The sequence below is a fragment of the Podarcis cretensis genome (genome assembly GCF_951804945.1).
Source record: "Podarcis cretensis genome assembly, chromosome: 9".
Lineage (NCBI taxonomy): Eukaryota > Metazoa > Chordata > Lepidosauria > Squamata > Lacertidae > Podarcis > Podarcis cretensis.
The window spans coordinates 77,190,773-77,217,667 of record NC_137178.1 but is presented as its reverse complement, the minus strand read 5'-3'; the positions used below and the strand labels follow the sequence as shown (position 1 = coordinate 77,217,667).

General features: G+C 47.0%; 2 long non-coding RNA genes across 2 annotated transcripts in view; one reads left to right on the top strand and one right to left on the bottom strand.

The window, feature by feature from the left end:
• LOC307224704 overlaps positions 1-26,895 on the top strand; it is a 238,391-nt gene that overhangs the window by 66,061 nt on the left and 145,435 nt on the right. The window lies entirely within an intron of this gene.
• On the bottom strand, positions 14,539-25,574 carry LOC307224706. The gene is made up of 3 exons (XR_013842706.1): positions 25,337-25,574; positions 18,866-19,136; positions 14,539-14,868 (listed from the first exon to the last, which is right to left on the bottom strand). It is a non-coding gene; the product is annotated as an uncharacterized lncRNA (long non-coding RNA).

Genomic DNA, 26,895 nt, shown 5'->3' with positions numbered 1-26,895 from the left:
GTCTTTGGCATCTCCCAGGTGTGTCCCTTAGCTGCCGGTGGTGCAGGACTCTTGGCACGCTTGACAGGCGGACACCCAGGCAGTGATGGCATCGTCCATATTAGGCCACCAGATGTAACACCGAGCCAACGCCTTCATTTTGACAATTCCCGGGTGGCCAACGTGCAGAGCCTCCAGGACGCGCTGACGGAGTCCCTGGGGAATCACGACGCGGTCTCCCCACAGCAGACAGCCGCGATGAGCTGAGAGTTCTTGTTGTCTGGTTGCGAAGGGCTGGAACTCCGATGCAAAAGGCCCTTGTGGCCACCCCCTCCACACCCAGTTGAGCACCCGGCTGATGGTGCGATCCTGGGCAGACGCGGAGGCCACAGTGGCAGCCGATACAGGCGCTGCCGGAAGATCCTCAATCAGAAGGAGCGATGAAGCTGGAGCCGGGTCTTCCACAAATGCATGCAAGAGGGCAACGGCTGAGGGCGTCGGCATGGCCCATCGATTTCCCGGGGCGATGGATGAGCCGGTAGTGGTAGGCAGCCAGGAAAACAGTCCATCGCAGCATGCGTGGCGAGAGGACCGGTGGAGTTGGATGATCACTGGCGAGGAGGCCCAGGAGTGGCTTGTGGTCAGTGATGAGGTCAAAAGTCCTGCCATAGAGGTATTCATGGAACCTCTTCACTCCAGCCACAAGTGCCAGTGCCTCCTTGTCGAGCTGGCTGTAATTCCGTTCCGTCGGAGATAGCGTCCTGGAAAAGTAGGCGAGCGGTGCTTCTCTTCCGTCTGGAAAACGGTGACTAAGGACAGCACCGATGCCAAAAGGTGAGGCGTCGCAGGCAAGGACCAGCGGCCTGGATTCACTGTACTGTACCAGCACACTGTCTGATGAAAGGAGAGCCTTGACCGCGTTGAAGGCCCCCGTCTCCCGATGACCCCAGGCCCAAGGCGTCTTAGTGCTAAGGAGTCGGTGAAGAGGCTCAGCCACTGTGGCTTTCTGGGGCAGGAACATGTTATAAAAGTTCAGCAGCCCCAGGAACGCCTGCAACTCCGTCTTGTTCTTTGGGGTGGGGGCCTGCTGGATAGCATGGATCTTGGATGTGGTCGGGTGAAGGCCGGAGGCATCGATAAGATAGCCCAGGAACTCTACCTGTGGAACGGCGATCTGGCACTTCTCCCTCTTTACCTTGAGCCCGGCCTCTTGGAACCTGGTCAGCACGGCACGGAGGCGCTCAAACAGCTGCTGGTGTGAGTCTGCAGACACCAAGACGTCATCAAAATATGGTACCACGCCCGGAAGCCCTTGCAGGAGACGCTCCATAAGGCTTTGGAAGATGCCAGGAGCCACACTCACCCCGAACTGCAACCGGCGGCAACGGAATGCCCCCCGGTGGGTGACGATCGTCTGGGCTTCAGCAGTGGCATCATCGACTGGCAGTTGTTGATAGGCTTGGGCAAGGTCCAGCTTAGCGAAGACCTTACCCTCACCCAGGGAATGCAGCAGGTGTTGGACAACAGGAACCGGATAAGCGTGCTGCTGAAGTGCCTTGTTGATCGTGCACTTGTAGTCAGCGCAGATTCTCACCGACCCCTCTTGCTTGACAGGCGTGACGATGGGGGTTTCCCACTTGGTGTGGTCAACCGGCTCCAAAACTCCTTGGGCGATCAGTTTGTCCAGTTGTTCGTCCACCTTAGCCTTGAGAGCAAAGGGAACCCGGCGTGGCTTTAGCTTGATGGGGGCGACTTGTGGATCAAGGCTAAAGGAGATGGGCGTACCTGTATATTGCCCCAAGGTGCCGTCAAAAACCTCGGCAAAGTCTTTGACCAGACCCTCAGTCTCTGCGTTAGAGATGCAGTTGATGCCGGTGACTTCCAGGCCGAGGGCATCAAACCAGTCTAGCCCTAGGAGGCTTGGCCGCTGACCTTCGACCACCACCAACCGGAGCAGGCCCGAAAAATCCTTGAAGGCGATCCGGAACCGGCCAACGCCTACCACGAGAATGTCGTTTCCCTGGTAGTCTCTCAGGTGTACGCGGTGAGAGTCGAGTTGCCTTTTGGACACTCTGGGTACCAGTCTTTTGATGGTGCTCCATGACACGATGGACAGGGCAGACCCGGTGTCGATCTCCATGTCACATGGAGCTCCTTCAATGAGCACCGTGACGTTCAGCTTGCGTCGCGTAGGCGAGTCGGTTTGGCCAATCGTGGTTCCAGACGGGCAGCGACAGTTGGTGAGAGCGAAACAACTTTCCTTTTTTTTCTGCTTTAGAGCTTTGCCTTCAAACTTTTTTTTTTATTAATATTTATTGAAGATTTTCAAATATAACAGAAAAAGAAAAACATCCAAATTTAAAACCTTATTTTCATTGGCATCTTTCCAGGACTTCCCCTCCCCTCCCCCTCTTGTATTCCAATTCTTTCAAATAGATTCAACAAATTCTTACCCCAAATTTTAAAATTATTATCATTGGCCCAATTTAAAAAAAATATTTTCCCATCCCCTAAAATCGACCTGTTCCCTTCCACGAGTTCCCCTCTTTAATATGCAATACAGATTAAGATAAACAGAAAGATAAAAAAAAGAGAATAAAATGTAATTTAACACCCTTTGGATTCCAAGTTTCCCTCCCCCCTTTCCCGGTTGCGTTCCCAATGTCCATCAATGTCTACTGTCATCCTGGAGCTCCCACATCTAAAACCAGAGTCCTTCACCAGTCCGCTTTACCGTCTTTTTATTAGTCTTTGCCATCTTTTGGTCATCTTTGGTTTCACATGTCCAATCTTGGAAGGAGTCTATCTTCCAACTTTGTCCAGTTCTTGTTATTCTTATTGTTCTTCTTGTTCTCTCTCCTCCTCCTCTTTTTTTTTCCCCCCTGCTCTCCTGCACAAATGTTCTAATTCCAAAAAGCTTCTAATTCCTCTGCAGAGGCTTTGTTATTCAGGAACAAAACATTACGTCAAGTCCCTTCCATTCTTCAATAGATAAATCTATTGTCTCCTTTAGTGTGTAGACCTCTGTAGACAAAATAGTGTTCCATTTCTGCAGTTTCCCAGGCGATAAAAAGTCCTATTCAAATTCGATGCCAGCAATACTTGTAGTGTCCCACAGCTCCTCTAGAGGGATTATAATAACTCAGTTTCCTTCCCGATCACACCCAACAGTCAAAGTAACTTATTATTCCTTGTTTTAAACAATTTATATCCAATTTGTAACAAATGTGACCAGCAAAGTCCTCGTAACAAAGTTCTCTTTTTGTTCTTCCACTTTGACAGCTCCTTTGACAGCTGTCAAAACCTTTATTTCTCCTCTTCCGGCGCTCTTACAGATCGCTCCCGGGGTTTCCGGGGGGGGGGTTGCATTTTAATTCTCATTCCACTTTTCTCCTCCAGCCCAGTCTTATAATTTTCCATCGCGAAGTTAATAACTTTATCAAAAAAAAGGTTGCACTCGATCTTAGTTGTCAAATCCTTTGCTTTAGCTCCTCTACAACAGGGGGGAGGCTGACTTCCTTTTTGCACCTCCCCCGCTCGCTCCGAATTTAAATAGAATTTTCCCCCTTTTTTAATCCAAGTTCCAATTACTCACGGGTTATTCTTTTAAAGACCAAATTTTCAATGGAAGAAGTCAGCGCTCTCCGTCGAATGGCATGCGGCTTCGCTCGGCAGGGGAAGCGGAGGACTCACAGCACCACCCCCCCCTGTCACCCGCTCCGCAGCCTTTAAAAAGGCTCCTTCGCGGGTCGAGGGGGTGCAAACGGTGCCCACCGAGTCACCATGCCCATGGGTTTCAGCGCCCATGGTTTTTGAGGGTCCCCGCGTCGCCGGCGCGGTAGAACCCAGCCCCTGCCGAGCAGGCTCCCTCCGGAGCTCGGAGGGAGTCCGCCATTCGGCGATGGCGCCAACCCGGAAGTCCGAGCGAAACAACTTTCCTTGGCAGACTGGAGTGAAGACTTGGACTTGCGAGTCGATGAAGGGGGGGTGTCAGACGGAGCCGATCGGCAGACCTTAGCGATGTGGCCCCTTCTGGAACACTTCCTACAGATGGCATCTCTGAATCGACACTTGGCACGGGAATGGTTGCCTCCGCAGCCGGCACATTCCGGTTGGCCCTTGGACTTCTGTTGGAACTTCCTGCACTCCCGCTTTGTCTGGTGCACGTCATCGTCTTCACTGGAGGATGCCTCATCACTGCTGGCCTCTTCATGATGCACCGGAACTGGCTCCCTAGCAAGACGCGGGCTGCTGGACTTGCGAATCTCCTGGGCGGAGCGTTCAGCAGCTTCTGAGGCCACAGCCTCCTCAATGGCTTTCTGTAGCGTGAGGTCTGGCTTGGCGAGGAGATGCCGTTGCAGATGGATGTCCCGGACCCCGCAGACGATTCGATCCATCAGGGCATCGTCTAAGTCTCGGAACTCACAGTGCATTGCAGCCTGTCGCAGGGCAGTGGTGTAGTTGTTGATTGACTCCCCCTCTGCTTGGTTCCGGTGGTAGAACACATGGCGGGCAGCAATCTTGGACGGCTTTGGTGCGTAGTGGTTGCGGAGCTTCTCTTGGATCGTGTCCCATGGTGTTGCCTGGACTGCTTCAGGTGCAACCAATGCTCGGGCCGTCTCAAACACCTCAGGCCCACAGAGGCTGAGGAATAGGCCCCGCTTCCGATCCTTTGATACTGCTGTCAGCTCGTTGGCTTGGAGGTAGCAGTCGAACCAAGCGAGGTAGGAGTCCCATGATTCAGAGGCTGGCGCAAACGGCGGTAGAGGCACAAGTGAAGCCATGATTCCGATGCCGGCGTGAAGGGCAATGGATGGAACACAGTGCTCTTAGCCAGAACAGTCAGCTCTGAATTGGTTCTGTCCAGTGATTTCGCTCAGTGATTTCACTCTGTGATTCAGCTCAGTGATTCAGCTCAGTTCAGAGGCTGGCCGCATCTGGCTGTGCTCTGATGTCCATCGATCCCATCCTCGTCGCCAGTGTTAAGTTGTGGGTTGACATAGCAGACGACACAGCGATTTCTCCAAGTAGCTCTTTATTTTGTAAGCTGGAATAGAACTGACTGCAAACAGCTCAGCCGGCCTGCTTTTATAGGCAGCCGGCTGTCAACATTGTAGCAACAACAGCCCAGAGTTCCCGCCTAAAATAACTGACGTGGACCTGAGTGAAAACTATCTACAGACCTGAGTGAAAACTATATACAGTATCCCCCTGCTGGCCCAGGGTGAGAACTTCACTACATAACAGTTTATCCAACTGATATATATATATTCTCCTTCTTCCTTGCAGGTTGGCCCACACTATCAAGATGTCTAGCCAGTGGTTTACTTGGTTCAGCTAGTAGAACTGTGCTCTGCCAGGTAACCAGAATCAATACCTGAAGGTCTGGCAAACCCCCCATTCATCATCCCTAATTTGTTCCATCCCTGGCCCCTCAGATTCTACCCAGACTCCTGTCCTGCTTTCTAGGTTCTTCTGGGCTCTGCTTATGACCAGCCAGATTTCTGTCTTCCATTAATGGCATTTATGCTAGGATACAGAACCCTTGATTCTCTGACCCAACCCTAGGGTGAGATTATACTCCTTCCATCTTATGTGCAAGGCAACTGACCACGACAACAGAGGTTTCTGCAGCTACTGGTTGGGGCCAGGATGGCATCCCCTTTAATGACACGCACTTCCTGGGAGGAAGACGGTATGGCCTCCCCAAATCCCTTGGCTCAGATACTCTTTCCTCTTTCCTTTTCTCCTTCACAACCACCGCAGCTCCAATAGGATCCCCCCCCCTCAAGTAGTCAGCTTTCACATCCTATTTTGCTTCTTTTATTCTGACCTAGTCCCAGCTTTGTCAAGTAATAGTTTTGCAGCCTTCCAAAATCAGTCAGATTTTGGCATTCTTGTCTGTTTGTTCTACAGCTGAATGCCACTGCTGAGAATGCTCAGCTCCTGGTTTTGGCAAGCTTTGCTTCTTCTTTTCTGCACTCGTTTGCATTCTTTGTGCAGATGTGTAGCTCAAGCTGAAAAGCAAAGGTAGCAAGATAGTAACGTGAAAGTGGATGATAGGATGGAAAGACATCTCTCCAGCCTCTGCACCAAGTAGCTGTTTCCTGAAGCATATAGTGGGATTATCTTTATTTGTACTTACTGCTGTGAATGCTGTTCTTTCTGAAAGCTATGTAGCCTGGCTGCCCAGGAACTTTTAGCAGTGAACTTCATATTACATGCTGCTTCAAGATGCCATTTCCTCAGGCAGCTGATCAGCAGTGCCTGCAACCCCTGAGCTGCATCTCATACAGCGTATCACTTGCAGGGCACATGGGGATGGCTTTGCTGACAAAACCTTGTGGGCCAAGTGGGAGATTCTCCATGCCCACAATAATTTAAATAAACTGTGGTTTAAAGTGTCCAAGCAGTATACTAGTTCACATTACTGAAATCACAGGTGCTATCTATTACTTTCTGTAATAAATTAAGCAGTGCTTTTTTCCTGGGGGGACGCAGGGGTACGCATACCCCTAAACATTTTGCGAATCTAATTTGGCCTCATTGAGGGACAGTATTTCAATCTGAGTAGGAAAATGAGAGTACCCCTAAGTATTTTTTTAAGAAAAAAAGCACTGAGATTAAGACATGCAGTGGAAAAGGTTTGATTAAAAACACTGTGGAGGTGAGGATGGGAAGTCAACTTATGAAACAATGTAATTATTTGATATGAAGAATATTGGGGAAATGCTTGAAAATTTTAATGAAAAAAATTGCAAAATTATATAAATCAGCTTTCAGGTTACTGGCACATGATTAGGAAAACACACGTGGATTTTCTCTGCTGCAGTTGATCTGCACCCAAAGAGGAAGGTATCTGCAGGCTTGGGGGAATCCCAGGTTGTGCAGAAGTGCAAATTTAAGGTGAGTGGGTGGAACTGATTGACAGGCAGGCTGGAAACCTGAACAGAAGCAACACTGGCCATACTGAGTAAGAGTATTGAGCTGGGCTCTGGATCTGTGAAGTCCAGTGTGACCTATTTGTGCATCTGTGCTTTCCGAAGGATGACTCAGGGACCTAGACCCAGTGCTCTTCTCCTACACATGTATTTCAGAGCACTATCTTTTTCTTAGAATGCAGACTCAGTGGGAGAGGGTGACATGCACTTTGATCTCCTTGGAAAGCAAAAGCTGAGTATGAGAAGAACCAGCAGCCGCATGACTGTCTGCATACCTAGTTAAAAGTCACGAGCTATGAAAAGTGGGCCATCTGGACCATGGAACGTGGATGTCTGCAGCACTTCACAAACCAGCTTAGGTGGAAACTGTTAGTTATTAAAAAATAATAATCTAAAAATCCAGCCATTGCATTAGCAATGCAAATTGGCCTTAAACTTTCTAAATAGAATATTAAACGGTAACTGCACAGTCAAAAGAGTATTTATTAGTAGTGACAGTGTTATAAATCACAATCCACACAGAAGGCAAGCTACAAAATCCTGCCATGCTTAATGAGAGGTTGAATTAAGAGGAAGTGAAGTTACCTTGCCTTATTGAAGTCGGAGGCTGCGTGCCCTTTTGATGTTCTCCTTTTGGTCCACACAGAAAAGGTTTTCACCTTAGCCTAATTAACTTTTTTATCATTAAGAGTTAGAAAAATTGAATTGTGTCAGACATAGGTCAGTGTAATGATAATTTAATGGATATGTATTACTCTGCAAGTAAAGCTTTGAATATGTGCTATATGCATCACATTACCATTGACCTATGCAAATTTCCATCCTGGCGTCTTTCATTCTTTGTCACTGCTGCATTAATGCCTCTTCTCTTCCCTCTCATCTCTTTAAACAATGATTTCCTCATTTTCATATTAATTGCATCAGTTAACCAAGATAATGCTCTGACTGAAAATGAGCAGCAGGATAAATTGGGGAAAGGGCACACTCATTCTTTTTGCTTAATCAATTTCACAAGACCCACAAAACGACGCCTTAATTTGACTTCCTATAATTGCTGATCATTAGGCACAGGATCCCTGTGAAACACCTTTGTTTATTCCAGTCTCAGCGCTGATTGATGGAGTCACAGTCACTCACCTATCGGAGGGGCACAGGTTTTTCTGCCACCAGGCAGCCTGCTTTGCAGATACCCTGGAGAACTTCAAAACAAGCAAATGCTAATGCATTTGGAAAATGAATTGCACGGGTAAATAAAACCACTTTGGCTAATGACACCCATGAGTTCCTGTAAGGCAAGCGTGATGTCACAAAATGCTCTGTACCTCCTAAATTTCACATCTGAAAGGCACAGGAAGCTATGTTTCCCCCCTCCCCAAATGATTTTTATTTAGTCACACTATTATTGTGTATCTACATATTTTGTAATTTGCATGTACACATAGATATATTGAGGTCCCATACTGAAAAACCATCTATGAGACTCAGAATGGAGATAGATATCAATTTCAATTTTTAAAATGTTCATGCTTGATATTCAGTCAGAATAATACAATGATTACGTTTTATGTTTTTAAGGCAAAAGCAGGAAGTTATTTACAGAATAAATTCTTTTTGGATTGTGGTGTGGGTGTGTGTAAACCTGGGAGAAAGGGTTACTGTACAATGGTGAAGCAGTGTGCATAAATGAGAGAGAGAGAGAGAGAGAGAGAGAGAGAGAGAGGGAGGGAGGGAGAGGGAGAGGGAGAAGAATTTGCATATGTGAGGTCCTGAATTCAGCGTAAAGCAACTCCAGCACTAAACACTTTAGCTGTACCTTGTTGCAGGAAAATTCCATCCCTAGATAAGGCTGCCAACTTTAACCATAGGAGAGAACCTTCCCAACTGGTCATCTGCATGTGATCTGAGGCAAACAAAGAAACTGGCAGAATGTATTATTTTAAATGTATTTGCTAATTTCTCCCTCTGAACTTTCCTCTATAAGCTTTAGTATTACATGCAAATTACATGCTTTTATTTCTCTCTCCCCCTCTCTCTCTGCTTTGCTCAAGCCATAGCAAAACTCTGAGGAGGAAGGACATGTAAGGAAGGTTTTAATAAGGAAAAGCTTTTCATACCTCAAACTCTCTTCTAAAGTATTCATAAAACATCAAAGATGAACATTTTTTAAAAATATGAAATGAGTTGAGAAGTTATCTCTGGCCTCCTAATACACTTTTAAAGGCATTTTGTGTGTATTTGTGTGTGTGTGTGTGTGTGTGTGTGTGTTCGAATATGGAAAATTGCAAAGGAGCCCCATAAGGAAACCAGGAGTGTGTGTTGTTTTGTGCAGTGAAATGACTGTGGCCTAGGGCCAGCCCATCCATGAGGCAAGGTGAGATGGCACTTCAGGTGGCAGGATCCACAGGGACAGCAGATCCGGCCTCCAGGGAAGGCTTTGCCTGATGCTGCAGTGGCAACAACAGCAGCAGTGCGCTCCTTGGAGGCCCCCTTGACGGTCTCTCTTACAGTGCTGGTCTCCTCTCACCCTTGTTCTCGATGGAGATGTTTGCTCCCCTCTTGTTCCTGATGTGGATCTTCACTCACCCTTTGTTCCCTGGCCGGAGGGCTGGATGCCAGTTTGTGATTTGCCTCAGGTGCCAAAATGTCTCAGGCTGGCCCTGCTGTGGGCTCAGTCTTAAACACAGTGACTAAAACCAGTGGCAGACTTGGGTCTTTCAAATTTCAGCAGTACTCTGTGCGAACCCAAAATTTAGCACCCCTCTGCCTTTTGCCTTCTGCTGCCTCAATATTTGCATCAGTCAATGGCACCCACTGGGCTCGGTGCCCAGTATGGGGAAACTGGTCGCACTGCCCTAAATCCACCTCTGCTAAAAACAGATTGCTTTCAATGAATGGGTAAGTTATCTGAGACTTAACTTGCTTCATGGGTTTCTATGGGTTTAAATCATGACTTACTTCAACTGGAAGTAAAAAAAATAAATTAGTTGCATTTAGACCAAATTAATTGAACTTAGATCCTAGTGAAATCAATGGGGCAGGTTTGTAATGTCTCATTGGAAGGTATTCAACAATTTTTTACTCAGAGCAGACCCATTGAAATGAATGGACCTAACTTTCCTGTTGATTAATTTAAATGGGTCTACTCTTTGTAAAAGGGATGCGGGTGGCGCTGTGGGTTAAACCACAGAGCCTTGGGCTTGCCGATCAGAAGGTTGGTGGTTCATAGAATCATAGAGTTGGAAGAGACTACAAGGGCCATCGAGTCCAACCCTCCTGCCAAGCAGGAAACACGAATCCCTGCGACAGGGTGAGCTCCCGTGGCTCGGTCCCTGCTCCCGCCAACCTAGCAGTTTGAAAGCACGTCAAAGTGCAAGTAGATAAATGGGTACCGCTCCGGTGGGAAGGTAAACAGCGTTTCCGTGCACTGCTCTGGTTCGCCAGAAGCGGCTTAGTCATGCTGGCCACATGACCCAGAAGCTGTACGCTGGCTCCCTCGGCCAATAAAACGAGATGAGCGCCGCAACCCCAGAGTCGGTCACGACTGGACCTAATGGTCAGGGGTCCCTTTACCTTTACTCTGTGTAAAAATTAGTTGAATACCACCAATTGATTCCAAAGGCAATCAAATTCAACTAGTATTCGGGATACAACCCATTGATTGATCTAATGCCACATATTGCATTGCATCCAAAGAACTGAATGAATTGAAAATAACTGCTAGCAACTGTATTGTAATTGCTTGCACAAACTAGTGGACTAAAGGCTCGTTCACACTTCCACTTGTCCCGCACGATGGGGGCTGGCCCATGCCCTTGCTCCACCCCAAAGTGCTGCCCCCAGTTGGGCAGCTCCCTTGGTCCTGCCGGGGTGGCCCCGACCCCAGAGCACGGAGACTTTACAGAGCTGCCCCAGCAACCAGTGCATGCCTAGCTGGGGCGGCAGATATTTCCAATGCTGGCTGTCCACCCAGGGTCCTGGTCCCTGCCATACTTGCACAGCTGCAGGCAGGTCCTGCTCTGAGCGATACATCAGTCAATTCTTACAGCAGGTCTCTGAAAAGATCAGCTGTAACTTTGAAGACAGCATGAAACACTCTATGTAAACTTCCTTAAAAACTGTACACAAATAGGGCATTCCTTACTTAGGAGTCATTGACATGCCTTTCACAAATGCCGCAGTCCAGATTTACCACACAATAATAGATTAGTAGACTGTACCAATACTTTCATTTGCTGTTCTAATAATTCATGAAATTGTGCTGGATCCTGCTTGTAACATTTCAATCAGGCTTTATCACACTACGTTGAAGTTTGATTGAGCGGTTATTATGGGTGCAACTGGAATTTCAAGGTGAAAGGGAGGCAATGAGGGGGAAAGAATTGTGCAGATATGCTTGTTTGTAGACATTTCGGAATAAAACAAGCAACCATATGGTAGCTGAGCTATAAAGCAAACTGCTAAGCTGGTACAGCAATTACAGAATGCACCAATGAGACTGTTGCTTGGAGTGTATTACACCATATCTGCACCAGCTGCACTGACTCCTGGTTCATTTCTGAGCAACATTTGAGGAGATGGCTACTTGTAGAGCCTAAAATGGCTTAAGGATCCTTAAAGGAATGGATCCTACTAAATGAGATTGCAACATCCCAAAACATGTGTTTTTGGATGCCATGTGCTTGTGTGGGTCACATGACTCACACAGGAGCACGATCCAGAAGACACATGGCCTGGTTTTGCACTGGGACATGTTGGAGGGTACGGTGGCACCACTCACATAACAAAAACTACCACAGAGATATCAACATTTCCAAAAGCAGGGGGTCTGAGCAAGCTCATTCTCGTTTCTGCCACACACCCCAGGGTTCTTTTTCTTAGCTAACATCTCAACATTTCATAAACTCCTGGAAACTCAAAGGTTCTTCTGGTTTTTAGGCGTTATGTTCTTCTACTTTACAAAGTTGCATACTTCTAAACATCTAGGGAGTTCCTTGAGTATGCAGGAACATCTAACTGTCTTTTTGGGGTGTCCATTTTTTGGTGCCAAACTGACTGGCACTCTTATCAGTTAGATTCACTATTAGAAGGAATTGTAGCTTTTGACAGATCTATCTTTCATGAATTAGTATAACCTTTTAAAATGAAGCAATCTAACCTTGTAGTGGAAATCCAATTTTGCATTCTTATGAAAAATGATAATAGTTTAATGCTTTTATTTTGATAATTGCGTTTCACCACTCTACAGAGGGTCAGCATGATTATATAAACCATTATATATAATGCTACTTTAAATCTTACATCACCAGCAGCAGGGAGGTCATTGTCAGTCCCCTTCACACAGGCAAGGTTAACCTTTTGCTTATATTCTTTCCGACAAATTTATTACTGACAGAAATGGGTCATCAGCACAAGGAAAATTTATTCATAGGCATCACGACCAAATCTTTTACTGTGGTTGTGGTTGCTTTTAATGAACAGCTGTGCATACTCCTCCTCACTTGAGAAAAAAGTCCTCTTAATCTTACTTTCTGCTCCTTGCTGTTGTTGTTGTTTAGTCGTTTAGTCGTGTCCGACTCTTCGTGACCCCATGGACCAGAGAACGCCAGGCACTCCTGTCCTCCACTGCCCCCCGCAGCTTGGTCAGACTCATGCTGGTAACCTCGAAAACACTATCCAACCATCTCGTCCTCTGTCGCCCCCTTCTCCTTGTGCCCTCCATCTTTCCCAACATCAGGGTCTTCTCCAGGGAGTCTTCTCTTCTCATGAGGTGGCCAAAGTACTGGAGCCTCAGCTTCACGATCTGTCCTTCCAGTGAGCACTCAGGGCTGATTTCTTTCAGAATGGAGAGGTTTGATCTTCTTGCAGTCCATGGGACTCTCAAGAGTCTCCTCCAGCACCATAATTCAAAAGCATCAATTCTTCGGCGATCAGCCTTCTTTATGGTCCAGCTCTCACTTCCATACATCACTACTGGGAAAACCATAGCTTTAACTATACGGACCTTTGTTGGCAAGGTGATGTCTCTACTTCTCAAGATGCTGTCTAGGCCTGTCATTGCCCTTCTCCCAAGAAGCAGGCGTCTTTTAATTTCGTGGCTGCTGTCACCATCTGCAGTGATCATGGAGCCCAAGAAAGTAAAATCTCTCACTGCCTCCATTTCTTCTCCTTCCATTTGCCAGGAGGTGATGGGACCAGTAGCCATGATCTTCGTTTTTTTGCTGTTGAGCTTCAGACCATATTTTGCACTCTCCTCTTTCACCCTCAATAAAAGGTTCTTTAATAATCAGTACTAATTCATGAGAGGGCTTCTCCTTTTATCCTAGACACTTACTCAGGAGACCTTGGTGACAGCCCTTGTCCCAAACCTTTTGAAAGCCCCAATATATAATACACACTGATTCACCCCTATCTCTACTTGTTGACACAGTCAGTTCCAAAAGTCTGGTGAGGCAGAGCAAGGCTTAGAATTATAGAATCATAAAATGGTCGAGTTGGAAGGGACCCTGAGGGTCATCTAGTCCAACCCCTGCAATGCAGGAATCTCAACTAAAGGATTCAAGACAGATGGCCACCCAACCTCTGGTGAAAGACCTCATTCTTAATAAACCTTTAATATTGCTTTGCCACCAAGTAGATGTTAGTGTAACTGGCTTGTAATTCCTTGGTTCTCTTTGGGATCACGCAAAATCCAAAACTAATTGCACAGATCCTCTATAATCCATTTAAGGACATTTAAGGAATATATTCTCACAGGGACATGGGTGGTGCTGTGGGTTAAACCACAGAGCCTAGGGGTTGCCGATCGGAAGGTTGGCAGTTCGAATCCCCGCAACAAAGTGAGCTCCCGTTGCTTGGTCCCTGCTCCTGCCAACCTAGCAGTTCGAAAGCACATCAAAGTGAAAGTAGATAAATAGGTACTGCTCCAGTGGGAATGTAAACGGCGTTTCCTTGCGCTGCTCTGGTTCGCCAGAAGCGGCTTAGTCATGCTGGCCACATGACCCAGAAGCTGTACACCAGCTCCCTTGGCCAATAAAGTGAGATGAGCGCCGCAAACCCAGAGTCGTCCACATCTGGACCTAACAGTCAGGGGTCCCTTTACCTTTTATTCTCACTGCCAGGGCCCAACCTAGCAACAAAAATACTTCAGTTTAATCCCACTTCCAGCTATTCAAGGGCCAAATGATATGTGCCATTAAACACGTGATTTATCATCACACATATCTTTTTCAAATTCCAGACAGCTGCCAGAGCTAATTGATAACCTATTCAGAATCAGGACTTCAGCAGAATACAATCCTCCCATGCCGTTGTTCTGATGAAAACCACCCCTCCAAACCTCAAGGGGGGGGGGATTCCTATTGATATCAGTGGTCGGCCTGGCCGGTCTGTCTTTTGGCATTATCAACTAAAAACAATGCAAGGCAAAATCAATCAATCCATCTGCATTGCATCTTCCTCTCACTAATTAACATGGCGCGCAAGCTATCATGAAGCTCTCCTGGGGAAGCCAATTTGAAATGAGCTGCACAAGAGCAAAACAGTGGACCAGATTCCTTTGTCCCTTCTGCTCTTAATGGTATCTAAAACCTGCCACAGGAGATGGTAAGCTGACCTTGCCTTATAGATCTTGCCATGCTAAGAAACGACCAGATTCTTAGCATTTTGTGCATTTAAATTTTACAGAACTAAGCTCAGGTGACAAAATTACCCACACAACAAAAATGTAAATCCACAGCAGGGGTTCAAAAAGAGGAGAGAATCATGATGAGAAGGAAGCACTTTGTTATTTTACTGCTAATCATCATACATATTGATGCAGAAAGAGAAGGTAATATGAGAACCAGGCATGAAGCGTGCTGACAGAACACAAGGCATTGTTGACTAAGTGCCAGTTCATGTCTTGTGATACTGAACACTGAGGTTTCTATTCAGTCATGTTGATTGAAGGCTGTGGGGGGAGAACAAGGAAAATCAAGACAGAAGAGATAATGTTTGCAATCAGTACTCTGCAATTGCTATTGTCTACACTCAGCATCCTCAGATGAGAAATTAATTTCCATGAATTCCTCTTTTCGCAGTTTATACATTGCATGGTCAGATGTGATCCTGTAATCCCTCTTAGAGAAAGCAAAGCAAACAGAAACATGCAGAGAGAGATCAGCCTCATCCCAAGCTCATTAGAGTCACTGATTTTGTTTTGTAAAGGGGACTGTTGATTTCCTCCCCGCCGCCAGACTACAACATATGCTGCACATTGAACTTATTCCTTCCTGCTCTAGGGGAACTAACAGCCTTCCCAGGCAGCGGGGATTTGTAACATCCCTGGAGAGTGAGGGATTAGTCACAGGTGGATGGACTCAGGCCACAGATCTACAGCAGGGGTGGCTAATCTGTGGCCCCCAAGGTCAGAGTGGCCATTAATCAAGGATGATGAGAGTTGGAGCCCAACAACGTCTGGAAGCCACCCCTGATCTATAGCATATTTGCCCACTGTTTCCCACCATTTCCTGAGCATTTGAAAGAACCGAGGGGGTGCTCATCTAATTTGCAGATGACACCAAACTGGGAGGGGTAGCCAATGCCACAGAAGACAGAATCAGGATTCCAGACTGGAGAACTGGGCCCAAAGTAACAAAATGGATTTCAGTAGGGACAAATGTAAGGTTCTACACTTAGGCAGGAAGAACCAGCAGCACAAATATAAGACGGGGGACACCTGGCTTGCCTGTAGTATACTGGAAAAGCATCTAGGGGTCTGGGTGGACCACAAGCTTCACATGAGTCAACAGTGGGATGTAGTAGCAAAAGAAGAAGAAGAAGAAGAAGAAGAAGAAGAAGAAGAAGAAGAAGAAGAAGAAGAAGAAAAGAGCTAATGCTATTCTAGGCTGCATCAACAGATGTATAGTAGCCAGATCAAGGGAAGGAATAGTGCTGCTCTATTCTGCCTTGGTCAAAACTCACCTTGAGTCCTGTGTCCAGTTCTGGGCTCCCCAATTTAAAAAGGATATTGACAAGCTGGAACATGTACAGAGAAGGCAATGAAGATGCTCAAGGGAAGGGGTCAGCAAACTTTTTCAGCAGGGGGCCGGTCCACCGTCCCTCAAACTATGTGGTGTGCTGGACTATATTTTTGGGGGGGAATGAACAAATTCCTATGCCCCACAAATAACCCAGAGATGCATTTTAAATAAAAGGACACATTCTACTCAAGTAAAAACATGCTGATTCCCGGACCGTCTGTGGGCTGGATTGAGAAGGCGATTGGGCCAGATCCCTTAGTTTGCCTACCCCTGCTCAAGGGTGTGTAAACCAAGCCATATGAGGAACGGCTGAGGGAGTTGGGTAAGTTTAGCCTGGAAAAGAGAAGACATGATAGACATCTTCAAATACCCGAAGGGCTGTCACATAGAAGATGGAGCAAGCTTTTTTTTTTTATCCTGCTCGGGAGGGGAGGACCCGAATCAATGGCTTCAAGTTACAAGAAATGAGATTCTGACTAAATATCGGTCAGTACTTTCTGGTGGTAAAAGCTATTTCACAGTGGAATGGGACTCCATTGGAAGGTGATGGACTCTCATTCATTGGGGGGTTTTAAGCAGAGGTTGAATGATGACCCCCAAGGTCCCTTCCAAACCTATGGTTCTATGGTTCTATGCTTAGCTTACACAGGCCAGGAAAGATAGAGGAGGCTCAGTAACCTGTGGGAGTCATAAAGCCAAGGCAGAGGCTTGTAAAAACTGCAGGGTGCCCCCTGACATTCCTCTGGGCAATGATTACCTTATATGGAGAGGGGAGTGTCAAGCCTTGACCGGATGAGGTAACAGGAGACTTTGGAAAACTGCCATGCGGCTGGGAGAACAAAGGAGATAATAAAAAGTTGCCGGAGGAGAAAGGCTGGAAGGAGCTGCCCTCCAGTATTATGAAAATACTCTCTGCCTCATTGTGTCTTCTTTCTTTGCTATGCTAAACCACTTTTGATGGCTGGCTCCAACAGTAACCCTCACATTTGTATTGAGAAAAAACAATTGCTCTGATTCTGAGGACAACTCTTTAGTATAAGAAGTATGTTACACTGGTACCTCAGGTGACATACGCTTCAGGTTACATATGCTTCAGGTTACAGACTCCGCTAACCCAGAAATAGTGCTCCAGGTTAAGAACTTTGCTTCAGGATGAGAACAGAAATCGTGCTCTGGTGGCGCAGCGGCAGCAGGAGGCCCCATTAGCTAAAGTGGTACTTCAGGTTAAGAACAGTTTCAGGTTAAGTATGGACCTCCGGAACAAATTAAGTACTTAACCCGAGGTACCACTGTACTGGGCAACTAATCTGTGCTTTTCTGAGACTGAGGGTATGCCCTTAGTGGTGGTAAAAATGAAAAAGAATTACAACAACAAATAAATGTTTATCATTTCAGCTCTTTTCTGCATTTGTTTATTCCTTCCAAAATGGCCCAAAACCATTTTAAAAAATCAGATATAAAAAGAATTATTTTTCTTTGTTGCCAGAGCAGAACCATGAGCTGGATTAGTTCTGCTCTTGATGCTTTCATATGTATCCAATTACAGGAAGCTGCTGTACGCCTGACAGCAGTGTCACATCTCATAGAGATAAAATCGTTTAAAGGTAGTAAACCAAAGTGGTAACATTAATGATCCCATTAGTGCAAAGCATTAGGACGTAGATATTTCTTAGCCTTCTGCTTTAATCTTCCCGATGCTCCCAAAACTACCTCTCCTCATGGATTGTTTTCATTTGAAACTTAACCAATCAAAAGATGCTTTTTCGGAAATAATTTCCCACCCTTAAGAGATAGGCTGTTGGACAAAAAAGTGCACAAAAATAAATATTTCAAATAAAGTGTGCACACTCGCAAACCCCCCCCCCCCCCAATTTTTGCTTTTTGTGACTTGGTATTGGAGTATTTTTCTCTCTACTGTGAATCAGAGACACCTCAGGCAATCTGTTCAAAACTGGTGTTACTGATGTATTTGCATTTGGTTTCAAAAAGTAGCCCTCTTACTATGGCCAACTCTTTAAAGGAGATGTGCCCAGAAGATTGCTAGGCCATTAACACTAGCTAACTAGCGTTGAGTCTGTAGCTGAAAAGTAAGGCTGCTTTCCAAACTGGGTTAGTGTGTCGGTTGCAGTGTGTAGGTGTACACAGAACTACATAGTTCTTGGTATCAGTGTCATGGTCTAATTAAGTACACAAAAGCTTTGTGTACTGAGAGAGACATTGGCTACAATTTTATTATGCTAATGAGAACTCAAGTGCAAGGAATGAAAGAGGGCTGAGCTTGAAGAAAGTAGAAATTCAGTCTTCAAATGCATGCAGAAAGTGGAATCTAACTTGGATTCCCTGCTCCCTGCACTAATATCAGAACAAGAAGCCCTTCCAGTGACTCCAATATTCAGAGCTCCAATATTCAGTTCCTTATTTACTGTCCATTTTACTTTACTTTATTTAAGATCAGGCCTCTAGACCAGTGTTTCCCAACCTTGTGCCTCCAGCTGTTTTTGGACTACAATTCCCATCATCCCTTGCCACTGGTCTTGCTAGTCAGGGATGATGAGTCTAGACCACCTTTGGGGGTACAAATTTTGCCGACATTTTCCAAGCTGTGAGACATGCCTATGAGAGGGTTTTCAGAGCCCATTACAAAGTTAAATCTCTGATCTGGACCATCAGCATGCTGACAATAAAAAAAGAGAGATTTGTACAGACAGTGTGAAGAAAATAATTAGCCCAGTCCTGCTGATTGTAGCCATCGAGAGAAGATGAAAAGACTCTGACACCATAAAAATTTTGGGGTGTGGGAGAAAAGTTGCAGCCTCTTCGGCTTAAAAAAGTAAAGGAGTGAACTGTCTCAGAATAGGAGCGTTTATTATTACCACCTGACAGCTTTGGATCAAGAAATGAAAAGGGAAGAACAACCTTGCATACCTAGATTTTTCACAATATAGCCACTAATTAGTTGCTTAATTCCCTGTTGGTGTCTGTTAGCTGCAGACTACATACCTGTTGAAGGTTTCCTGTGCTAGTTCCTGTCACAGCATGAAAACTGAAGGGTTTCTTCTCTGCTCGCCACTCACACCTAGAGGTGAGCTTGCCTTCAGTCCTGGGGTAGCTGTGCAGAACTTCCTGCTGGTCTTTTCCAGTTTGCTTCCATATGAAGAGCTGATGTTCTTTTTCATGACACTGCTAACAAACACTTCTGAAACGGCAGAAAAGAAACATCTGCCATAAAATTCATAGAGGCATAGAAAACGAAACCCCTAAACCAGGTGTGGCCAACTTCTGCATTCTGATTTCTTAGTACCCATTTTATTCTCCGTACCAGGGTTTTCAAGCTCACTTCTGGACGAATGGTGTGGTTTACACAATGAGGAGCTCTCCAGGGAATTCTGAGGATCCTTGAATTTGTAAAAAGGTCTTCAACCCCCATCAAAATCAGCTAATGGCCAACTAGCTTCCCTGAAAGATCCTTGAGAAGTTAGTGAGTTCTAGCTCCTGTTCTGAGTTCATATGGGGTAGCGATGAGACTCAAGAGACCTGGCTTTTGAACTGAGTATGTAAAGCACCCTGGAAAATTTGCAGTGTGTTGGAGTTCTGTGGCAGACCTGCAGAAGATAATAATAATAATAATAATAATAATAATAATAATAATAATAATTTATTTATACCCCGCCCATCTGGCTGGGTTTCCCCAGCCACTCTGGGCAGCTTCCAACTGAATATTAAAAACAGTACAGCATCAGACATTTAAAACTTCCCTAAAGAGGGCTGCCTTCAGTTGTCTTTTAAAAGTAAAATAGTTGTTTATTGCCTTGACATCTGCTGGGAGGGCGTTCCACAGGGCAGGCGCCACTACCGAGAAGGCCCTCTGTCTGGTTCCCTGTAACCTTACTTCTCGCAATGAGGGAACCGCCAGAAGGCCCTCGGAGCTGGATCTCAGTGTCCGGGCTGAACGATGGGGGTGGAGACACTCCTTCAGGTATACAGGACCGAGGCCGTTTAGGGCTTTAAAGGTCAGTGCCAACACTTTGAATTGTGCTCGGAAACGTACTGGGAGCCAATGCAGATCTCTCAGAACCGGTGTTATGTGGTCCCGGCGGCCACTCCCAGTCACCAGTCTAGCTGCCGCATTCTGGATTAATTGCAGTTTCCGGGTCACCTTCCAAGGTAGCCCCATGTAGAGCGCGTTGCAGTAGTCCAAGCGGGAAATAACTAGAGCATGCACCACTCTGGCAAGACAGTCCGCGGGCAGGTAGGGTCTTAGCCTGCGTACCAGGTGGAGCTGGTAGACAGCCGCCCTGGACACAGAATTAACCTGTGCCTCCATGGACAGCTGTGAGTCCAAAATGACTCCCAGGCTGCGCACCTGGTCCATCAGGGGCACAGTTACCCCATTCAGGACTAGGGAATCCCCCACACCCGCCCGCCCCCTGTCCCCCCAAAACAGTACTCTAGACGGTCCAGAAGGATGTTATGGTCGATGGTGTCAAAGGCCACTGAGAGATCCAGCAGAACTAGGAAACAGCTCTCACCTTTGTCCCTAGCCCGCCGGAGATCATTAACCAGCGCAACCAAGGCAGTTTCAGTCCCATGGTGAGGCCTGAATCCCAACTGGAAGGGATCCAAATGGTCCGCATCCTCCAGGCGTGCTTGGAGTTGTTTGGCAACCACCCGCTCAATCACCTTGCCCAAGAATGGTAAATTTGAGACTGGGCGATAGTTGGCTAAATTGGCCGGGTCTAAAGATGTTTTTTTAAGAAGCGGTTTAATGGGTCTTTCAGCGGGTCTGGGAAGGCTCCCTCACAGAGGGAAGCATCCACCACCCCGCAGAGCCCATCGCCCAGCCCTTCCCGGCTCGCTTTTATCAGCCAGGATGGGCAAGGATCAAGGAGACAGGTGGTCGGTTTTGCTTGTCCAAGCAGCCTGTCCACATCCTCAGAGGTAACCGATTGGAATTGATCCCATGTAACAGGACTAGACAGAACTCTAGCACTCTCCCGCCCTGGCCCTGCTCCCACGGTGGAGTCTACCTCCTTTTGAATCTGAGCGACTTTATCTGCAAAAAACTTTACAAAAGCATTGCAGGAGATCTTGGGGTCCCTACCAGGCCCCGGTGGTGCAGGTGGTTCCGATAGATTGCAAACCACCTGAAAAAGTCTCCTGCTGCTGTTTTCTGCAGATGCAATGGAGGCGGCGAAGAAGGCCCTCTTTGCCGTCGCCATTGCCACTTGGTAGGCTCGACGTTGAGCTCTAGCCCGTGTCCGGTCAGATTCAGAATGAGTTTTCCGCCACCGGCGCTCTAGCCGTCTCAACGATTGTTTCATCGCCCTCAGCTCCGGGGAAAACCACGGGGCTGTCCGGGCTCCATGCAATCGGAGAGGGCGCTTCGGAGCCAGACAGTCAATAGCCCTGGTTAACTTCGCATTCCAGCGGGCCACCAGGGAATCAGCTGAAAGGCCATCAACTTGGGATAAAACATCCCCTACCACTCTCTGGAAGCCAATTGGATCCATTAAGTGGCGGGGGTGGACCATCCGAATCGGTCCCACCTCCCTGCAGAGGGGAAGGGTCTCAGAGAAGTCCAGTTGCACCAGGAAGTGATCTGACCATGGCACTTCTTTTGCTTCGCTTTTAGTTAATGTCAGATCACCAACATCCGTAGAGGTAAACACCAGGTCCAAGGCATGTCCGTGGCTATGAGTTGGGCCAAACTTATTCAGAGACAGCCCCATGGAGGCCATGCTTTCCACGAAGTCCCGAGCGGCCCCTTGTAAGGTCGTGTCGGCATGGATGTTAAAATCCCCCAGGACAACCAAGCTAGGTGTCTCCAGGAGCATATCCGCCACAACCTGAAGCAGCTCGGGCAGGGAATCTTTGGTGCAGCGGGGAGGTCGGTACACCAATAGGAATCCTGTACAGCCCCTATTGCCCAACTTCCAGAACATGTACTCAAAGAACTGGGTCTTCCCAATAGGACGCCTGGTGCAGACTAATGACTTCCTAAAAATCACTGCAACCCCCCTTCCCCGCCCACATGACCTGGATTGCTGTGCGTAAGAGAAACCCGGTGGGTAAGCAGCGGCAAGGACAGGCCCATCTGCTTCATCCAACCAGGTCTCTGTCACACATGCCAGGTCAAATCCTCCATCCACAATCAGGTCATGGATGGCAGTGGTTTTATTCATCATTGACCTGGCATTGCACAGCAACACTTTCAGGTCATGTGGGTTTCCCTTGCTGATTCCAGTATCCTTCCGGCCAAGACCAGACCTGGAGGCAGGGATAAAGTAAAGGTAAAGGTACCCCTGCCCGTACGGGCCAGTCGTGTCCGACTCTAGGGTTGCGTACTCATCTCGCTCTAGAGGCCGTGAGCCGGCGCCGTCCAAAGACGAAGCGTGGCAAGCGTGACGAAGCTGGTGAGCCAGCACCAGCGCAGCACACAGAAACACTGTTTACCTTCCCGCTATAAAGCGGTACCTATTTATCTACTTGCACTTAAGAGTGATTTCGAACTGCTAGGTGGGCAGGTGCTGGGACCGAACGACGGGAGTGCACCCCGCCGCGGGGATTCGAACCGACGACCATACGATCGGCAAGTCCTAGGCACTGAGGTTTTACCCACAGCGCCACCCGCGTCCCATGGATAGTCCTCAAAAAACGACTAAAGCAGGGATAGTCCTCAAAAAACGACTAAACCTGCCTCCTCGGTAATGACATGGTCTGGTCTGGTGTGTTGCCAAGGAGATGAATCATTCCCAAAACAATTCCATCAAGCAGAAAGTTTCAGAACAATTGCTCTGGACCTGGGCGCAGAAGCATGCCTTTCAGCACCATCCTCCCCCCAGTGGTCAGGTTGTTAAAAAAAAATTAAAGTTGGCACCAATAAAAACTTCATTATTATGGGGCAAGAGTGCTTGGGCAACATGAGGTCATTAATTTTGCGGCCCACCACTTCTGCTCTACAAACACCCAAATGAAAACTGAACCTTGCTAAAAGCCTACAGTATTGTTGTTCCTCAGAGCTCATCCCCAGGTGAAAAACAGTATATGCATTTTTTTGAAACTGCAAATATGTACAGTGGAACAACTGTGCTATCATGCTATCTTTACAGAATAATAACAGTAATAATAATTTATTTTCCCCTGTCCATCTGACTGGGTTGCCACAGCCACTCTAGGTGGTTTCCAACAGATATAAAATCATTATAAAGCATCAAGCCTTAAAAACGTCCCTATATAGGGCTGCCTTGTCTTCTAAAAGTTGTAGTTATTTATCTCCCTGACATCTGATGGGAGGGCATTCCATTATGCCTGTCTTCCCTTTAAATTTTTGTTTTGAAACAGTTTATTTTCTGCTGTGCATGTCTATGTATTTTCAAACTACAGAGTTATGGCTGTTTGTTTGTTTCTAGTGAGTGAAGAATGCAAGGCAAATCTAGCAGCATATATTGACAGCGTTAAGGCAGCGCAGCCTGGGAGTGGGAGTTGTTAAGTGGTGACAGAGGGAATTAATGGATGGGTTTATTATTCTTTACCTCATCTGTGGCATCACATTAGAGAAGCATTCTCTATAATCTGATAATTCAGATCAAATGACTTTATACTGCATTAGATTTTATGGATGTCAGAAGCAGTTAAGGCAATCATATTGCTTCGCACGTTAACCCCCCCCCCCCCAGGGCCAGCTCCAGAGTTGGCATTGGCTAGTCTTTATATGTTACTCTGAGAAAAGAGAAGGATGGGCTTCTGCAGCAGTTCAGAAGGAGGGCTTGAATTGTGGAGCCCTGTTTTTTAGGCCTCTCTTAAAAGACAGGTGACTCTCAGCTCACAGTCTCCAAGTCTTATTACCTGGACGCCCACCCCCTTTCTGCCCCCTTTTAAATTTTATTTTATTTTTGCCAAGCACGTAAAGCTGATTGCATGCAAGTTAAATGTGCATAAGTTGTGAGCTACTTGTATAGTACAGTAATTCTGGGGAAAAAATATAAGTTTGTTCACATCCTTCCTGACTGGAGTGCTGTTCCTCTCAAAGTGACATCAGCAGAAGCATCCTTTAGACTAGAGCAACCAGTAGTTGCTTTTCCTGCTGCACTACCTGAGGAGTCATCAGTTGCGGGTGGCACTGTGGTCTAAACCACTGAGCCTCTTGGGCTTGCCGATCAGAAGGTTGGCGGTTTGAATCCCCGCGACGGGGTGAGCTCCTGTTGCTCGGTCCCTGCTCCTGCCAACCTAGCAGTTCGAAAGCATGCAGTGCAAGTAGATAAACAGGTACCGTTTCAGCGGAAAAGTTAATGGCACTTCCGTGCACTGCTCTGGTTTCCATCACAGTGTTCCCTTCCTTGCACCAGAAGCAGTTTAGTCCTGCCGGTCACATGACCCGGAAAGCTGTCTGTGGACAAACGCCGGCTCCCTCGGCCTGAAAGCGAGATGAACACCACAACCCCATAGTCGCCTTTGACTGGACAGAACCATCCAGGGGTCCTTTACCTTTACCTCATTAGAACAGCACAGTGAAGAAACCAATGATAATATTTGTCAGTTGCTGCAGAAATTCAGCCGCCAAGGATGGCTGCTCATGCCAGTGAACTGCAGAGACAGCATTATGAGAGTATTCCCTCCTTGGATGAAAGAACCTGTAACCTACATGGTAGGGGTTTTGTGTAAGCCATTGGCTTAAATTAGTGCTTTCTGGTCGGATTGGGCTCTGTTAGTTCTTTTCCAGTTCTAGCTGCTAGGGGCAGCTTTCCCTTCAGCCTAGTTATGTTGCATTAAAGGAAGCAGTGGCGTAGCGTGGGTTGTCAGCACCCGGGGCAAGGCAAGTAATTTGCGCCCCCTAACCCTGGATTTGCGCCCCCTAACCCTATCCCTAACCCTAACCCCCAGATGTTGCGCCCAGTGCGGCCGGCCCCCCCTGCACCCCCCACGCTACGCCACTGAAAGGAAGGTTGTGTTCAAACCATGTATTGCTTCTTCCCCAAACCCCACAGCAGCAACGGACTGAGTCCCAGCTGCACTGATGCACAGCTCAGACGGCAACCTTTATTTCCAGCATTTCCACCTCAAAATCTGGAAGTCACATTTGGAGTAGGAAAGACACCTTCCCCTGGGTGGTGGGGACAGGGGGAAGGAAAATATTCCTCACCTCCTCCTTGTGGTAATGTTCAGGGAGGCAGGAGAGGATATATTGTTTAATAATATCCTTCTTAACTTGCATTAGCGAGTTCTATATCTAAGCAGAGTTCAAACATTCCCCTTTAAAGGCACAGCAGTTTGCTTGTTGCAGGCTAGTTTTAGCCTCTAAATATAGGATAAGATCCCTGGTAAGATCCCTTCTTGTCCCTCTTAAAAAGAATAAACATGACAATCTTATTAAAGTCAATATAAAAGTAGTTTACTCACATTCATTCAGTTCACAGTTGGATCCCTGAAGGCAGACTGAGGTTACAAAAGTATATACACATGTGGAACTATCCCATAAGGGAGTTTGTTCCTAAGTGACTGCAGACAAGCAGTCACTTCTCCTCACACATAGAAAAACAAAATGGAGAAGAGCTGAAAGAGAGAGAAAAAGAGAGAGGTTTGTTCCCTGTCCTGCTCTTGTTCCCTGGGCAGAGAGAGGGCCAGATTAGACCACGCCCACCTCTAGTCACATGCAGAGGAAGTCTGTCCCTGCTAAGGAGGAAACAGGAAGTTTTCTCCTGGCTGGTACAAAGCATCCCCTAGCATGTCCACTCTAGGAATGTTGTACTTGACTGCTATGTTCTAGTTACAGGTAGGTAGCCGTGTTGGTCTGCCGTAGTTGAAACAAAATAAAAACATTCCTTCCAGTAGCACATTAGAGATCAACTGCACACGAAAGCTCATACCAATAACAAACTTACCATAAAAGGTAAAGGTAAAGGTACCCCTGCCCGTACGGGCCAGTCTTGACAGACTCTGGGGTTGTGCGCCCATCTCACTTAAGAGGCCAGGGGCCAGCGCTGTCCGGAGACACTTCCGGGTCACGTGGCCAGCGTGACATCGCTGCTCTGGCCAGAGCCAGAGCCAGAGCCAGAGCCAGAGTCGCACACGGAAACGCCGTTTACCTTCCCGCTGGTAAGCGGTCCCTATTTATCTACTTGCACCCGGGGGTGCTTTCGAACTGCTAGGTTGGCAGGCGCTGGGACCGAGCAGCGGGAGCGCACCCCGCTGCAGGGATTCGAACCGCCGACCTTTCGATCGGCAAGCCCTAGGCGCTGAGGCTTTAACCCACCGCGCCACCTGCCATAGTTGATCTCTAAGATGCTACTGGAAGGAATTTTTTTTATTTTGACTGCTATGTGTTCCACATCCCACACTCTTCAGGGCCTGGAGACAGTCTTCAGGTTGGAAATGGCTGGACTCTGCTTTGAAAAATAGGCCTGATCCAAACCTCCTTCTCCTGCTAGCTAGGGAAACTTGCTGGGCCTGTCACTAGTATGAAAAATAATTAGGAGTTCTGTGTAGTTTTATTCCTGAAGCTTGTTCTCCCTGCGGCCTGACCGGAGGTTCAGACTCCAAGATAAGAAAAACTGCGGGATTTCTTTGGAGAGCTGGCCAGGAAATGTCAGAGAAGAACAACAAAGTGTGGAGGACTTCTTTTGCCATTTGCCGCATGCCATCCATATTGAACCATGCCAGCTGTAATGTGCAACACCTGGAAAATGAGTACTGCATCTAAGGGGAGAAAGAAATGACTATTTGATTTCAAAGCGGCTTAAAAAAAAAAGTTACAGATTTGATGGGGCGGAAGAGGGAGGCACAAAGCAGATTATGTGATACTGTTGTGGGGAAAAAATCATTCTGTAAAATTGAAGTATTGATCTGGTATGTGCTCTGTGCGTGCGTGGGGGCTGTACATCTCCATTCAGTCCCACATACAGTGCATGCCAAGAAAGCTAAATTAGAAAAATCATTGTTCTACCATACACAGACATTCA